This window comes from Triticum dicoccoides, chromosome 3A (assembly GCF_002162155.2).
Source record: "Triticum dicoccoides isolate Atlit2015 ecotype Zavitan chromosome 3A, WEW_v2.0, whole genome shotgun sequence".
NCBI lineage: Eukaryota > Viridiplantae > Streptophyta > Magnoliopsida > Poales > Poaceae > Triticum > Triticum dicoccoides.
Window position 1 is genome coordinate 38284644 of NC_041384.1, and position 5519 is coordinate 38290162.

The following is a 5519-nucleotide window of genomic DNA, read 5'->3' on the forward strand; positions in this document are numbered from 1 at the left end:
CGAGGCGTGGGCGACGGCGACGGTGGGCGACGGCGACGGCGGGGGCGGCGGGTGGCGTCAGGGCAGCCTGGCAGCGTCGATGATGTCGTCGGCGTCGTCGAGGGCAACTGCGAATGAGAAGTGAAAATTTCCTAAGTGTCATCTTATATAGCAAAGCCACTAGTCCCAGTTCATGGCACCAACCGGGACTAATGCCTCCCTTTAGTCCCGGTTGGTGCCACCAACCGGGACCAAAGGTCTCTTTTCAGCAACCCAAAGGGCGGGAAGCGGAGGCCTTTGGTCCCGGTTGGTGGCACCAACTGGGACTAAAAGGGGGCATTGGTCCCGGTTGGTGCCACGAACCGTGACCAATGCACCCCGTTAGTCCCGGTTGGTGGCACCAACCGGGACCAAAGGCCTTGTGCTGTCCCGCGTCAAAAGTTTAGTACCACCTCGCTAGCTGAGAGAGCTCGAGAGTGGTTTATAAGCCCCGCTACGGCTGCCCTCTCGAGCTCCTCTCTAATGCAGGCTTACGGGCCTAATCTTACACTATGCTGTCTATGGGCCTATTAGGCCTTCTGCGGGCCTGAATCCTGGCTCAGGTTGGGTTTCTAGTCGTATTCACGCCGTGGTGGCCCAATAGGTGGCAGTTTTTTTTCAGTTTTTTTGTTTTGTTTTTTGCATTATTTATTTTCTTTTGTTTCTTGCTTTATTTTTTTATTCTTTTTCCTTTTAGTTTTAGAAAAATTATAAACTTTCTTTAGTGCCATTAGTTTCAAATTTGAATAGTTAAAATTTGAATTCTTTGAAATTTATGTGAATCACAAGTTTGTGATAAACTTTGCTAGAAAAATAGTTTTTCTAGTTTTTTTGATTTGTTTTCTGCATTATTTATTTTCTTTTGTTTTTTGCTTTATTTTTTAATTCTTTTTGCTTTTAGGTCAGTAAAATTATAAACTTTCTGTTAGTGCCATTAGTTTTCAAATTTGAATAGTTAAAATTTGAATTGTTTGAAATTTGTGTGAATCACAAGTTTGTGATTAACTTTACTACAAAAATAGTTTTTTCCCTGTTTTTTTGTTTTGTTTTCTGCATTATTTATTTTCTTTTGTTTTTTGCTTTAATTTTTTAATTCTTTTTGCTTTTAGGTTAGCAAAATTATAAACTTTCTGTTAGTGCCGTTAGTTTTCAAATTTGAATAGTTAAAATTTGAATTCTTTGAAATTTATGTGAATCACAAGTTTGTGATAAACTTCACTAGAAAAATAGTTTTTTTCCAGTTTTTTTGTTTTGTTCTTTGCATTATTTATTTTCTTTTGTTTTTTGCTTTATTTTTTAATTCTTTTTGCTTTTAGGTCAGCAAAATTATAAACTTTCTGTTAGTGCCATTAGTTTTCAAATCTGAATAGTTAGAATTTGAATTGTTTGAAATTTGTGTGAATCACAAGTTTGTGATTAACTTTACTATAAAAATAGTTTTTTCCTGTTTTTTGTTTTGTTTTTTGCATTATTTATTTTCTTTTGTTTTTTGCTTTAATTTTTAATTCTTTTTGCTTTTAGGTTAGCAAAATTATAAATTTTCTGTTAGTGCCATTAGTTTTAGAAAAATTATAAACTTTCTGTTAGTGCCATTAGTTTTCAAATTTGAATAGTTAAAATCTGAATTCTTTGAAATTTGTGTGAACCATGAGTTTCTGATTAACTTACTAAAAATGAGAATAGATGCGCTTATAGAGAAAATTCAACCTAAATTCATAGTAAATTTCTATGAACTTCAGAGAAATTCACTTTCAATTTAGGTTAAACTTTTCTCTATAAGGGCATCTATTTTCATTTTGAGAGGAGCTCAACAAGGCAGAGAGAGAAGGGCTTATAAACCGGTGTCAGCCCCCTTCGGTTGGCGACGTGGGACTAAACTCTGCCTGCAACAAGGACCAACCCTTTAGTCCGAGTTTGTGGCACAAACCGGGACTAATGGTCATGGGCCAGGGGCGAGGAGCATTGGTCCCGGTTGGTGCCACGAACCGGGACCAATGTCCCCTTTAGTCCCGGTTGGTGGCACCAACCGGGACCAAAGGCCTTGCGCTACCCGCGGCCAAAAGTTTAGTCCCACCTTGCTAGTTGAGAGGGGCTCGGAGTGGTTTATAAGCCCCACTGCGGCTGCCCTCTCCAGCTCCTCTCAAATGCAGGCTTACAGGCCTAATCTCACACTATGCTGTCTGTGGGCCTATTGGGCCTTCTGCGGGCCCGAATCCTGACCCAGGTTGGGTTTCTAGTCGTATTCAGGCCGTGGTGGCCCAATAGGTGGCAGTTTTTTTATTTTTTTTATTTTTTTGTTTTGTTTTTTGCATTATTTATTTTCTTTTGTTTCTTGCTTTATTTTTTAATTCTTTTTTCCATTAGTTTTAAAAAAATTATAAACTTTCAGTTAGTGTCATTAGTTTTCAAATTTGAATAGTTAAAATTTGAATTCTTTGAAATTTGTGTGAATCACAAGTTTGTGATTAACTTTACTATAAAAATAGCTTTTTCCATTTTTGTGTTTTGCTTTTTGCATTATATATAGATAATTAAGTGAGGTGTGTCTGCCACCGTACATCCATTGCCGGTTCATCTACGTGCATTATATATAATTAAGTGTGTCAAAAACAATTACAGAACATCATGAATAGATAATTACATGACCAAATTAATAGAAGTTCATCATCACATTAAAACCAAAGTACATACATAGTTCTCATCTAACAACATATAGCTCTCCAAAGCATCTAATTAATTAAACCATACATTGAAACTATGTAAAACATTTCAATGCGAAAACAAATGCGATCATAATCGCAACCAAGGTAACCATTGATCCAACGGCATAATGATACCAAGCCTCGGTATGAATGGCATATTTTCTAATCTTTCTCATCTTCAACTGCATTGCATCCATCTTGATCTTGTGATCATCGACGACATCCGCAACATGCAACTCCAATATCATCTTCTCCTCCTCAATTTTTTTATTTCCTTCAAGTAATTGTTTTCTTCTTCAACTAAATTTAACCTCTCGACAATAGGGTCGGTTGGAATTTCCGGTTCAACTACCTCCTAGATAAATAAAATCTATGTCACGTTGGTCGTCATAATTGTCATAAACAATAAATGAACCAAATAGTTATAAAAAGATAATATATACCACATCCGAATCATAGCCAGGACGAGGGTCGACGGGGGCGGATACCAAAACCATCGCACTATATAATAATAAGCAATAATAAAAGTAAGAAAATTAGACAAGTATCTATCTAGCTAAAGTAAGAATTTTTTTCTTTCATAAAGAAGATAAGAACAAGAGGCTCACCACGGTGGTGCCGGCGACGAGATCGGTGCGGGCGATCCACGGCGGTGAAGACGGGAGTGGGACGTGACGGGCCGCTAAACCTAGACAAATCTCGAGGAAAATGGAGCTTTGAGGTCGAGCTTCGAGAGGAGAAAGCTTAACTAGTGTGGCTCGGGCATTTCATCGAACACCTCATGTGCATAGGAGGTGAGCTAGAGCACCACAAAGCTCTCCCCTCGTCGGCCAGAAAAAACAGAGCAGTGTGGAGTGCTTTGCTCGCCAGCGAGTGGGTATATATGGGCATCTCATTGGTCTCGGTTCGTGGCATGAACCGGTACCAAAGGGAAGCCTTTGGTCCTGGTTCAAGCCACCAACCGGGACCAATGGGGTGGGCCAGGAGCGAGGCCCATTGGTCCCGGTTCGTCCCACCAACCGGGACCAAAGGGGCATGACGAACCGGGACCAATGCCCCCACGAGGCCCGGCAGGCCCCTGGCCTCACGAACCGGGACAGATGGCCCCATGGGTCCTGGTTCTGGACTGAACCGGGACTAATGGGCCACCTCGGCCTGGACCAAAGCCCTATTTTCTACTAGTGTTCCTGTCACGAACCGGGACCAATAGGCCTCGCTCCTGGCCCACATACATTGGTCCTGGTTTGTGGCACGAACCGGGACAGAAGGGGTGCCTTTAGTCCCGGTTCCAGCCACGAACCGGGACAAATGAGTTGCCTATATATACCCCATCACCGCGGCAGAGCACTCCACAGTGCTTTGTTTTTTGCTAGCCGGCAAGGGGGGGCATTGGGTGCTCTAGTTCACCTCCTATGCACATGAGGTGCTCCATGAAATGCCCGAGCCACACTAGTTAAGATTTCTTCTCTCGAAGCTCGACCTCTGAGCTCCATTTTTCCCGAGATTTGTCTAGGTTTATATTAGCGGCCCGTCACGCCCCGTCCCCGTCTTCACTGTCGTCGATCGCCCGCGCCGATCTCGTCGCCGGCACCACCGTGGTGAGCCTCTTGTTCTTATCTTCTTTCTGAAAGAAAAAATTCTTACTTTACATAGATACTTGTCTAATTTTCTTACTTTTGACACACATAATTATATACAATGCACGCAGATGAACCGGCAATGGATGTACGGTGACAGACACACCTCCGAGTACATTATGGGCATCCATGATTTTCTCGAAGTGGCTGAGGCAAACAAGCAGAATGGTTTTATGTGTTGTCCATGCCCTAAATGTGGGAATACGAAGTCTTACTCTGACCGTAAAATCTTTCACACCCACCTGCTTTACAAGGGTTTCATGCCACACTATAATGTTTGGACGAGGCACGGAGAAATAGGGGTTATGATGGAAGATTGCGAAGAAGAAGAGGACGATGACAACTATGTGCCCCCTGAATACGGTGATGCTGCAACGGGGGAAGCTGCTGAAGATGAAGAGGAACCAGACGATGTGCCCGATGATGCTGCAACGGGGGAAGCTGCTGAAGATCAAGAGGAACCAGACGATGTGCCCCATGATGATGATCTCCGTCGGGTCATTGTCGATGCAAGGATGCAATGCGAAAGTCAAAAGCAGAAGCTGAAGTTCGATCGCATGTTAGAGGATCACAAAAAAGGGTTGTACCGCAATTACGAAGATGGCAACACAAAGCTCGATACTGTACTGGAATTGCTGCAGTGGAAGGCAGAGAATGTTATGCCTGACAAAGGATTCGAGAAGCTACTGAAAATATTGAAGAACAAGCTTCCAAAGGATAACGAATTGCCCGACAGTACGTACGCAGCAAAGAAGGTTGTATGCCCTCTAGGATTGGAGGTGCAGAAGATACATGCATGCCCTAATGACTGCATCCTCTACCGCGGTGCATACAAGGATTTGAACGCATGCCCGATATGCGGTGCATTGCGGTATAAGATCAGACGAGATGACCCTGGTGATGTTGACGGCGAGCCCCGCAGGAAGATGGTTCCTGCGAAGGTGATGTGGTATGCTCCTATAATACCACGGTTGAAATGACTGTTCAGAAACAAAGAGCATGCCAAGTTGATGCGATGGCATAGTGAGGATGGTAAGAAAGACGGGAAGTTGAGAGCACCCGCTGACGGGTCGCAGTGGAGAAAAATCGAGAGAAAGTACTGGGCTGAGTTTGCAGGTGGCCCAAGGAACGTATGGTTTGCTTTAAGCGCGGATGGCATTAA